We start from the raw sequence: 12,706 nt of genomic DNA, 5'->3' as shown, positions 1-12,706 counted from the left end.
GTCCCCACATATTGGGGATTTACCAATAGAGCAATGCCAATCTGAAGATAGCTTTGTCCACTGCTTCCAAGTCCCGGTATTTATTACATTTTGGGCTTGGTTCATATGTGCACAGTCAACCCTCAGAAAACTGCACTTTGCTACTTTTCATGCTTTTTACAGTTTGCAGCATCTCACCTGTAGTGAGGGGAGGAGGTGCTGTCAAAGCTGGTATTCTCACTAAGCACGGACCTAGGGGCGGCACCTATAATGAGCTGCAGGCAGGGCCATGTCTCCTCCTCCGGGCCCAGTGTGACAAAGCTGCTGCAGACTACGGAGCCTGCACGGGCAGTGGAAGAGGATGGAGGGGGAGTGCTGCCGCTGGAAACGCACACAGGGTAGCGGCTACTTCCCCTTCATTGGGAGGACCTTCTAGCATCAGGCCCTGGACGAGTTTGGGGCAATGCATCACACTCACATGACAGAGCAATGCAGCATGGCAGCGGGAACACGCACCATGCTTCTGCTGGAACATGTACCATACACCGGCACCCTGGACAGAATAATTACCCACCATAATCAGTTCAAGTCTTACAAAAAAAATAAAAAGGAAGGGGGTCAAACTGTTGTGCCTAGGGGCGGCCTGGCCCCTAAATCCGGCCCTGGGTGATGTAATAGCCAACCACACACCCCTGTGCGCACACAGGGAGAATTTTCACCTCTTGTAGGTCCTTCATGATTTTCAGTTGCAGACATATTTGGCTTCTTTTCAGTTCTCCTCTGCAGGAGAGGCCCAGAGAGGAGACACCGATCTGCAGTTCAGAGAGGTTGGGTGGGGCAGATAATGATGTCATTAAGCATCGCCCATGGTCTACTGAGAGGTGGTGGGGCAAAAATGTTGCAATATGCATCATTTTAGCCCTGCTCCCTCCCCAAACTGCCATGAACACCAGCGTTTATCACTGTGGGGCGGGGTGATCCTGGGGTCCAATAAAGATGTGGTGTAGTTGGCCACCTTTCTGAGAAGTATGGTTCCAGGCCCATGTGGACCTTAATCTGGCACTGAGGGTGCTAGATACTTGTATGCATCAGCCATAGCCACCACTAATATAAATAAATGTGTGTGTGTGTGTGTGTGTGTGTGTGTAGGAAAATATGTCATTGTAATGTGAAAGTATATACACTTGAAATATTTCACGTGACACACCTGATAATCATTTCAGTAAAGTTACACCCAAGCCATGCAAACATAAAGGCATGCTGTGACTGGTTGGTTGGCAGCACGTAAAACAGGGAGTTTTTAACTATATTATATTAATACACTGGATTATACACTGTATGGTATAATATTATCCTTTGAATGCAAATCAGTTTCATGTCTAGCCACATCCTGCAGTACAATCAATGTCACCCTGCAGGATGCCTCGTTCATGAGCATCACGCATTAAAGCTGTTGGCCTTGATGGTTAAAACTATCTCTTCATTGGCTGCACATTGCCTCTGTTAAGAGTTCCAGCCACCGTAGGCTAATCATCATTATCTATATATATCTAATGTCCGTGAGTCTCCGAAAAACACTTCTGCTGCAGGAGCGGATTAAGCCTTCGGGGGGCCCCCTCCCACTTGTCATTACTGACCGCAAACTGCACGTGAGAATATTACACTGACAAAACACAAAGGCAATATAAACTTGGTCAATGAGTTTGAAGAAACTGAGGGAGCCCGAGGTGTGCTCCCAACACCCAGTGCAGTGACCTAAATCATGCATAAGGGGGCTGTACGTACTTATGGACCCTCTCCCAAAGGAGAAGGGCCCTGTTACTCCCCTAACCCCTCTCAACCATAAGGCCGCAGAGGGGAAAATAGGGATAGGTGGGTCCTCTTTGCCGAAGCTTAAAAAGACCCTCTTCCCTCAACCCCCGGAAGAGTTAGGGCAGTGGGTCCTCTGCACCAAAGTTTGGAGAGACCCTCAGTAGGCTTCTTTCCACCTTGCAGCTTGGGGTAGCCCTCTGGGGACTGCAGCTCTCCCCAAAAGTATGAGAGCTTTGGTACTTTGGGGAGTGAATGGCCCATAAGGGTCATACACACAGCCCAAAAAAGTGTCACACTACAGAAAAACAGAAAAGGTGAAGAAGGAAGAGAAATAAATAATAAAGAGACCCCAGCCAGAAGGTGGGGGTGTGAAAAATTGTCCTACCCCAGCCAAAAGGCCCAGTGTAAGGACGTGAAGCGCTAACCTAAAGGGAGAGTGCGCAGTGCAAGTGCCATACTTGTGCATAGTGATTTTGCGATCACCAGTGCATGTTCCAGCACCCCCGAGTTTCCCCAGAAGCACAGTGCAGCCTCGGGCTCCAGGCAGCCAGCCAGTCAGCGTCCGACCAAGTGTTTCTCTGCTCCCACTTAGGGCACTTTCCAGCCCCTGGCATGTTAATAAATACTCCACTGGGCTTTTTGAGTGACTCCCTTACGGGGTTGAGGCCCCCTCAGAAGAGCAATCTCCTGACTCCCCATCAGAGGCTATGCACCTCTGGAATGGGAGCAATCTACTCGGTCCGTTTTTCTGCTTCTTGGGAATGGATACTAAACTGAACCTTTCACTGTCTCATCCTTCAGGGGCTACAAACCCCATCAGGAGAGTCACCTACTGGGCCCAGTGCTTCTCCCCTCCTCCTACCAGTGAAATTACGGCGCTAGAACTGTCCCACCATCTGGCAGAGGTGAAGGTACTCAGCCAGACTTTTCCCTGCTCCCAGGCATGAGAGGTCCCACACCCTCCGCCCATCAGAGCAATTACTCAGGCCAGCCTTTCTCTATTCTTCTGCCAGGGGCTAGTCCATACCCACTGATAAGAACAAATACTACACTTGATCTTAGCCAAAAGGCAGAGAAGCGATAACCTTGTATAAACTTGGTCAATGGGTAACTGCAGGGTGGGGGATTAATTAATATTTTTATATATATATATATATATATATATATATATACATACATACACACTTACCTCTGTGTATATGCACAGCATCTATACATCGGGAGAGAGGGATATGCGAAAATGGGAGCATGGCCTCATGGGAAGTTTCACTACTTTTACTTCACAACTTGACCTAAATCAAAGGCATCTGAACAGTAACATTTTCAATAAAATCACAAAGCATTAAAATTGAGTAATGTTAAATAAAATGTTTAGCTTTTATAACCCCAGAAGTATTTTGTAACATTTTTATATCTTACACTGTGTAAATCTACTAATCTGATTGGTTGCTATGGGTAACATCACCTCTTTTCATTTTTAGAAGATTTTGTAAATTTACCACAAATAACTTGAGTAAAGTTAAAGTTGATATAAAATACATATAAAAACAAAATCAATGTTATATGTTTTGTCAGGACCTGGACAGTCTAATCATATGGATGAAAATAAATTGTAGCATTAGGCTTCGGACATGGAGAGAGAGAGAGAGCATGCGAGAGAGAGAAGTGCAGGAGGGGGAAGGGTTAATGACATCACCAGTGAGTCATTAGGGAAGGGAAAGGATATGCAATGTCCAAGTCAGTTAGCAAAGAGGCTTCCGGATGAGTCATTGTTCAGAGGTTCCACCCCACCCTCTGCAAACTCAGCTCAACGTAATTAATACAAAGGAGAGATTGTGCGCCCTCTGCTGGAGGAACATATATAGTTTACTGAAAAACAAACTCCCAAATCCCATGAAGGCAGCAGTGTAGTTGTGTGCATGAGAACTATCATCTTGTCATTCTTTCTTTCATTGAGGTATAGCCTTATTTCATACTACAAATAATAAGATATGTCTTCATAATCATAGCCTTGCACTCAAAAATATATTTATTTTGGCAGATATGCTTATGGCAATGTCTTGCTGTTACTATCAAAAGCAATCGATAGATCACATCATTCGGAAAGAAGATATTTTCTCTTTAACTTTTTTTCCAATTGCAGTAATGTGAATTAATGTCCTCTGTTCTAATACATGATTCAGGACCACTTGCTAAGCAGAGCAGCTTAATGCTGCCCCCCTTCTGGCACACCAATCCTCTCAGTAACATGCAATGAGGATGTACAAGAAAACATACCCTTGCATGCAGTTGTAGAGGAGAGAAATCATTCGATGGTCACCGACCATCGAATGATTTCTCTCCCATCGGAAAAAATCTGTCTAGACTGAAGAGGGGATAGGTGCTAATGTCCTGCCTAGACGTTCCCCTGCTCCTGTCCAAAGTCCACCCCCCCCATGCGTGCAAATGCCTCAGTGAATGGGATACCCGCCGAAGCGTTCCCACAAGGGGGCTACACATGCACAGTCCCCAAAACATTGGAACGGACAAATTCAGCCCCTACCGAGTGTTCCCGAATCACCTCCAGTGCCTCCCAATCACCCCTGGACCTAAGTAAAACCTTTGATATATTTGTAAGTTTCTCTAATGTCCCCCTTTCCCTTCTCTGCTCCAAAAGAAAGGTGGGAACATTATAGCTATTTTCCTAGATATATTTGAAAGTTTCTATTGGAATCATACTTGCCTACTGTGACGGAACAGCCGGGAGGATCCTGAAATTTGGACAGCCCTCCCTGCCACCCACGGAAAGATGAGCAAGAATGATGCATTTTCCCAAACCCCACCACCACCACCACCGCTGCATCCCCCTCTTCAATATTCAATATTTCATAAAAGCATGCAAAATGAATGAGCAATATAACAGAATTTAGCATGTGCATGTGTATTTGATTGAAACAGAAATGGTTTGCAGCAGCTGGTAAAAGCCACTCCTTTTTACAGGTCCAGAAATGCCATTGGCTGTTTTGTACATGTTCATCTCTCAGTGTTCCACTGAGGAAGCTGCAAAGCCTTTTAAGCAGGTGCTTTCAAGAATGATCTTAGAGAATGTTACAAATACGGTTGGTGATGCTATATATACCAGGCAGTTGTATAAAAGTTGCACATCGTGCCAGCTGTTGGGAGACCACGCTGGGTCACATTCTTTGCATTGTCGTCAAAGAGATTCCTTCCGGGTTTATACACAGCACTTAGTCAAAGGAGCGTTTGGGTGGAGCCCAGAGGATCATCCTGGTTGTTAGATGGCTTTATTTAATGAAAAGGGAAGTCAGGGAGTAATCTTGATGCTTCTACAATTCCAGGAGTGTGACACTCCCTATAGAATGCAGTTATGTTGTCAGTTCTAATGCACTTCATTCTTAATGTGCTTGGATTTTCCATGGTAGTCACAGATCAGATAGATAAAATAATTTGTATCCAAGCAAGAAATAATTCATAGTATTGATCACTGAATGGATAAAGCTAAAGTTTCTATGTAAAATGGACATCATCTGTATGTTCTTGCTTCCTGCAAAAATATACTATCTATCTATCTTGTACTAATGTATTTGTTTGAAGTCAACCTTTTGAGACCTGCTTTTATAATGTTTTTTTATTTATGTGTTTGTCCCTATTGTACATAGCCTTCTTGTCCAATTGACTCTGACTCTAAAGAACACCAGATGACCCGCAGTATACACTGATATCATGGGGGGGACCCTTCTCTATAGCTGTTATGTCAAATCTACTCTTATTTATTCATTATTTATTAACAGTGTATAGTTATGAGCAAAAACACATACCAAATTACAGTACAAGACAGTTTAGGACAAGTACATGGTTAATATGGATAGTTGCATCAGGGGACAGGACACTGAAGCAATCATCAGGGTGACAGAGGTTTATATATTCTAAGAAAGGCACATGAGGAGAGAGGGCCCTGCTCGTGAGCGCTTACATTCTAAAGTGCAGGAGCTTAGGCGTAGCTACCACAGTTGCAGGGATTGCAGCTGCTGTGGGGCCCCCCGAGCTGAGAGGAGCCCACCTTCCCTGTCACTGTTACATACAAGGGTGTAGCTACCATAGGTTCAGGGAGTGCAGCTGCTATGGGGCCCAGAGCTGAGAGAAGCCCACCTTCCCTGTCACTGTTACATACAAGGGTGTAGCTACTATAGGTTCAGGGAGTGCAGCTGTTATGGGGCCCAGAGCTGAGAGAAGCCCACCTTCCCTGTCACTGTTACATACAAGGGTGTAGCTACTATAGGTTCAGGGAGTGCAGCTGCTATGGGGCCCAGAGCTGAGAGAAGCCCACCTTCCCTGTCTCAGTTACATGTGTTCATACTGTACCTCCCAACATGACCCTCTCCAGGAGGGACACTTTGCTCTGCTCCTGCACATTTCCTGGTACTGTATGATTGCTGTCACCTGTTTTAAACAGGTAAATGGATAAGAAAGGTGTTTCCCCACAGGTGATGGCAATCATAAATTAAGAGGGAAGTACAGAAACAGAGCATTGTGTCCCTCCTGGAGAGGGTCATGTTGGGAGGTATGTCTGTTACATACAAGGGTGTAGCTACATTAGGGTCAGGAAGTGCAGCTGCTGTGGGGCCCAGAGCTGAGAGAAGCCCACCTTCCCTGTCTCAGTTACATGTGTTACAGACAAGGGTGTAGCTACCATAGGCGCAGGGATTGCATCTGCCATGGGGCTGAGAGGAGCCCACCTTCCCTGTCACAGGTATATACAAGGGTGCAGCTGCTATGGGGCCCATAGCTTAGAGGGAACCACCTTCCCAGTCAAAGTTACATGTGTTATATACATTAAGGTGCATAAGTGCTATTACAAACTTGTTCCTTGGGACCTGTAAAGTATCTAGTTATACACCTGAACCTGCTTTTTGTAATGTGGTATACAATTAACTGAAGGGCATTATAATGTTACACTAATGGGGCACTGTAATATGGCATAACATGAAGTGGATACACCATAGTGCGGCATGATATGAACAGAGACAACACTGTAATGTGACACAAGATATGGATGCAGTATAGTGTGGCATAATGTGAACCGGGGACACTAATGTGGCATAATATGAAACAGGGCTATTGGCAACTAGTGCACTAATATGGTTCATAGCATTAATAAACACACTACTATGGTATAGAAAATGAACTAGGGCCCTCTTATGGGGCATAACATGAACAACAGCTACAGAGAGGAATCTCTAGAATCATTGGAACAGGGGCATCTTCAAATGTTGCTATGATGCCCACAATGTCCTGGCTACGCCCCTGTGTAGGAGGTAACTCAGTGGAACTGATGGGAAACTGACAAAAGTGTCTATAGGACAGGTCCCGGAACCTGATCACTAATGTACTCTTTTGTGAGTGTTTAGCACAGAGTTTATTGGTATGCAGTCATTAAGTTGACAGTGTCAGAACGACAGTCAAAGGTTCGATCACTATTGGTTGACATGGTCAAAAGGTAGACATGAGTTTTTAAAAACTGATTCATTCATACTTTATCCTCCCAGTAGGCATAGAGGGAGGTAATATTAGTGCCTGAAGCACAGGAAGTCATGGAAGGGGATGTGGTACACTTATAGGGTGTCCATGTTGACCTATGTCGACATAGACAACACAAAAACATGAAAAACAATGTCAACCTTTATTCATGTGTCGACCTATACACTGTAGACCATACCCTAGGTTATATCTAGTGTGGAAAACAAGTTACCCCAAGTGCACAGTGCACTCCCTGACTCTTCTATAATCTGGATCTAGTTGTTATTATTCCATATGCTTTACAAGTGAAAGAGGAACTCCACCCTCAGGATTCTATTTCCATAAAGAATTGCAGACTGTAAAGCACAATGTTTGCACATTGTCTATATCAATGCTAGCATTCTTGGGTGATAAAGATGAACACACATCTTGCTTTCAATAGAGTCTGGCAGAAAGCATCACTACAGTACTAGACTGAAGGTTTCCCATGAGTGTCGGTATAGAGTAGGAGGGAAGCATAGCATGTTTGTGCATACTTTAGGCACAGCCAGTGAGTCAGATTCCGTGAGTATTACACTGTCATGCGCGTGGAATGATAAGTAATAGAGAGCTTCAGCATCATAGAATAATGCTGTGTCATTCTACCATGTATGCCTTTGGATACTGGACTGCAATGTGCCCTGCTTTTCCCAGCTCTGCACGGTAGTGTTTGTCACTTGGAATTGTAATTATTCTGTCACATTTCCAATTGCAAAGGTTGAGATGGGTCTATTTATGAACCAATCAAATGCAGTAATAGCTTTGCAGCCCCTAACACATGGGCGTGCCACATGACGCTTGTGTATTTGACAGTATGTGTAAGGACAGGCAGAAAATAATCTTCCTGGAAGTGCAGGACATCTGGCTGTCAGCCAGATAGAGACACTTCGCACAAAAAAAAAACACGGTAGACTTTATTTGTGATGCTCAATACTTATCAATAAAATTGTTAGAATTTAAATGTAACCTTTAACTTGTTAGGTTGAAAAAATAACTACATAATGAGCAAAATATTTTAAATTTTAATTTCTTGCATGTACATTTAACAGGCTACAAATAATATAACTAAGTTCAATAAAGGTGTTGCTATGAAGTTTTAGAGGGGCCTTATGCCTGTTGCCTATTATACCCCTTTCACAATAGCCTAAATTCCTGGGTTGGGCCCAGGAACTACCCGCGACTAGTGCTGGTGTGAAAGGTTCCCTGGTCAAAATACCAGGTACATTTGCTGGGATTTAAACCCTGCTAGCTTGCAGGGTTGCTCCCGCAACCAGCCCGGGTTACTGGCTGGTGTGAAAGGAACTTACCCAGCTTTCAGTTGAAGCATCAGCCCGTCAGCAGAGGATCCCGCTGTCAGTCTCCGCCGGAGCCCACCTCCTGTCACAGCCAACAGCTCCTGTTGATGGCGGACTGAAGAAGCCAATCGGTGAAACGCGTATACAGCCCCCAGCAATTGCCAGCTAAACACATCTTGCCCCAGGACAGCAGAGGAGACGCGCCAACCGCCGCTACCTGACCCGCCATCCCGGCCGGTGATAGACACGCGGTCACTGTCAGGTAATCACCGCCGCAGCTCATTTAGAGTGTGCGCGCGGTCTCCCGTGCCTATCCCACACACGCTGCCCAGAGACCGCAGTACTCAGAGAGTGCTAGCGGACCTCCCTCCCCATCTGTGTTGCCAGCCTGTCAGACTATATTTTCACTAGGCAAATTTGCCAGCATACAGAAAATCAAACAACAAGGTTTGGCAACACATAAGGGGATTTTGTGATTGGATGGATTTCAGTATTAAGGAATTAATGTTTACTCTGTATCCATAAATTTTCAGCATGAGCAGAGCCAATGTAATCTTTTCCACCATTGTACTGTGTAATTTGTTAGACAGTAGATGTGATTTCATTGGGAATTAACAACTTATGCCGCACCCTTTAGAGTCGGAGTGCAAGTAGCCTGATACATTGTATCTTTAAGCGGATAGGCTACATGATTCAACTACTAAAAACTAACGATTGTTTCAATGTCTGTTTGTATTATGCTATAAACTACATGACAGGTTAAAACGTGACAATCTGTATCCTTTTATTACACATATCCACTGGGATAAGGCTATGTGAGATATAGCCCAGCTATTTAAGATACCTGCAAACCAGACAATCTGTCAGACATTGGAAACTATCTGAATTGCAACTGATGCCGCATTTTTTTGATTTAGAGTGCAAGTGGCGTGATATTTTGTGCTTTGAATGCACAAACATCGGTTGATCCAACCACTGTAAGCCAAACGATGTTTGTCTAATCTCTGCTTCTATACGCTGTGGACTGTAGAATAAGTCCAATTTGAAATATATATGGAACCATCTAACTGCGGATATCCATCAGACAAGGCGATGTGAGGTATAGCCCATAGACAGCCGACTCAGATATCCGCATTTAGACATCTGGTGCCGTGTCATTTTATCTGAGTCACAATCGACAGGCAGTGGACCAAGCTACATTAATCCAATATTGGACAACAAATTGATTCTGAAACAACCAGTGTAATGAGATTTGTACCTATGACTGGTCTCTCTTTCTCTTCTTTCTTTTCTCTTTTTTAAAACTTTTCTGTGGTATCTGACTATTAATATCAATGTCAGCAGTAAGCCCCAAAGTATAGGACTCTCTCATCACTGATTCTATGCGACAAGCAGATCTCTGAAAGCAGAGGTCCAACTTGTGGGTAAACTGACAGTCTGCTACTATAATCCACCCCTCGCAACACTCTCTCATCCATCCAGACCGTAGTGTCTCCCTGCAATACTGAAAAGCACCAGGGTGACTCACTAATCTGGATTGGAAAGCAGAAGTGATCTATATTTTAGTTCCTTATACAACCAACCTGATATTCTCTGTCGACACCAGTGCCGGACGCTACCTATACACCCTACTCGGGCCGGTATCCAGCAAGGCCAACAAGGGGCCAGTTTGGTGACCAGGGAGGAGACCCCTGGGAATAAACTGGTATGGTAGCATAGGCAGGGTGATCTAACAGCAGACACACAGGAGCCACCGGCTGTAGGAGCACTTTTCACGTGGGATCTTTTCTTACTAATAATTTCTATTAAAGCGAGACACTACTATCCTCTATAGGGCACCATTAACCTGTTATTGAAACCAAACTATATTTAACTGTGTGGGAATACCTGGGTTAGCTGGCAAAGCTGACTAACGTCAATTAATGACAACTGCTTAGGCAATATTAATAGAACACATGAGTGAATCAATAGAAGTGTGAACAAGTTATAAATAAGGGTAGCACACTTCAATCTAACAAATGTCATGTGTACATGTATGTATGTCTTTGTTTTGTATCAAGTGTTATGTGTAGTTGGATTGACAGTCTATAGATAAAATACTAAATGACTGAGTAAAAATTAAGGAATGCTCCATATTTTACACTAAGAATCCTAATAAAAGTTACGTTTTAACTTAATAATCATATCATACAATTCATGTAATAAAGAGTGCGCCCAAAAAGGCACATTTGTCTTACCATTTGCTCCTTGCAAACAACCCCCCCTTCTCTTCAGCTCCTGTGTCCCGTCAGCGGAGGATCCTGCTGTCCGTCTCCACCGGAGCAGCGTCCCGTCACAACCAGCAGCTCCTGTGTCCTGTCAGCGGAGGATCCCACTGTCAGTTTCTGCTGGCCAGTCCCAGGCTGGCCCCGCCAGTATAATCCCTCTCACCCTACCTCCTGCTGCCTGCACTGGTGTGAAAGGAACTTACCCAGCTTCCCGGCTTGCTGTTGAAGCGTCAGCCTTTCAGCAGAGGATCTGGCTGTCAGTCTCTGCCATAGCCCGCGTCCCATCACAGCCAGCAGCTCTTGTGTCCTGTCAGTGGAGGATCCCACTGTCAGTTTCTGCTGGCCAGTCCCAGGCTGGCCCCGCCAGTATAATCCCTCTCACCCTACCTCCTGCTGCCTGCACTGGTGTGAAAGGAACTTACCCAGCTTCCCGGCTTGCTGTTGAAGCGTCAGCCTTACAGCAGAGGATCTGGCTGTCAGTCTCTGCCATAGCCTGCGTCCCATCACAGCCAGCAGCTCTTGTGTCCTGTCAGCGGAGGATCCCACTGTCTGTCTCTGCCGGAGCCTGCGTCCCATCACAGCCAGCAGCTCTTGTGTCCTGTCAGCGGAGGATCCCACTGTCTGTCTCTGCCGGAGCCTGCGTCCCGTCACAGCTAGCAGCTCCTGTATCCCACAAGTGGAGGATCCCGCTGTCAGTCTCCGCCAGCCAATCCCAGGCTGGCCCTGCCAGCATCATCCCACTCACCCCGCCTCTCGCTGCCCGCACCATTTCTCTCCTCACACCAGAAAATGCAGGGACTAGGCTGGTGTGAAATGGGCCAACCCGGGAATGTCACTGCATGATCGCTAGACTGTATTCCTGGGTAAGTCTCTGCATTTTCTGGTGTGAAAAGGGTATTACTGATCTACATAGTACTGTGTGTGCAGTGTCGGACTGGGACATAAAGGGCCCACTGAGAAATGCAGGTATAGGGGCCTTTTTTAAGGGAGGTGGCTAATATCCAGAGGGGGTGTGGCCAGCTGCCACAGAGGTTTAGCTAAGAGAGAGTGCAATATCAATGCATATAAAGCAGTGGTTTCCAACCTGGGGTACATGTAACCCTGGGGGTGCACTGCAGACCAGCTGGGGGTACTTGAAATTAATATTGGTAATAGCAAGAAGTCTCCTGTTGCCGTGGAGATGAACCATGTTGCATCACTTCCGGTTCAGTCTGCTATGTTATCAGTGTCTCTTAGTGCTTTTGCCGGACAAGCAATCCACTGGGATCTACCCGGTCTGCCCTCAGACATCAGCATTCTTCTGGAGGAAGCAGTGGCATTAATCTGCATTACTGGAAACCCCGGAGACATTACACAGTCAGAAGCCAGACAAAGAATGAACCGATTCCTGGCCGCACACTGCTCTTAAATATAAAGATCAGCAGTGGCAGATTGACAATTAAACTCCTTGTGAAGTTTCACGGGAGGCCGTCCATCTATGATGCCACTGGAACCCTAACCCGGCACTTTTCATTTAAATGGGAAAAAAACCCTCTCCGGAGCCGGGACTAGCAAGGATCTGCATCTCAGGGGCTCAGAGTCTCGGTCTGCACTCCACATACAGACCGAGACCCTGTCCCCTTCCATAGATGGCCGCCACCTGGTTCTAAACAGATGCTAGAGGTGCTCCTGCACCTGGAGCATCTGAGAGGGGAGCACAGAGCACCCAGTGCTACCCAGAAGTGTGGAGCAGAGCTATCCGGAAGTGTTGAGCAGGTAAAAAACGTATTGTGGTGATCAGGTGAGACCTGAACCGGT

At 45.6% G+C, this 12,706-nt stretch overlaps 1 pseudogene; it reads right to left on the bottom strand.

Annotated features, from left to right (window-relative positions):
* Positions 1-2,736: 2,736 nt before the first annotated feature.
* LOC146076320 (U2 spliceosomal RNA) lies at positions 2,737-2,873 on the bottom strand (annotated as a pseudogene).
* Between the last annotated feature and the right edge of the window lie 9,833 nt (positions 2,874-12,706).

This window comes from Crinia signifera, chromosome 4 (genome assembly GCF_055691185.1).
Source record: "Crinia signifera chromosome 4, ASM5569118v1, whole genome shotgun sequence".
In the NCBI taxonomy this organism is placed as follows: Eukaryota; Metazoa; Chordata; class Amphibia; order Anura; family Myobatrachidae; genus Crinia; species Crinia signifera.
This window is presented reverse-complemented; position numbering and strand designations above follow the sequence as displayed.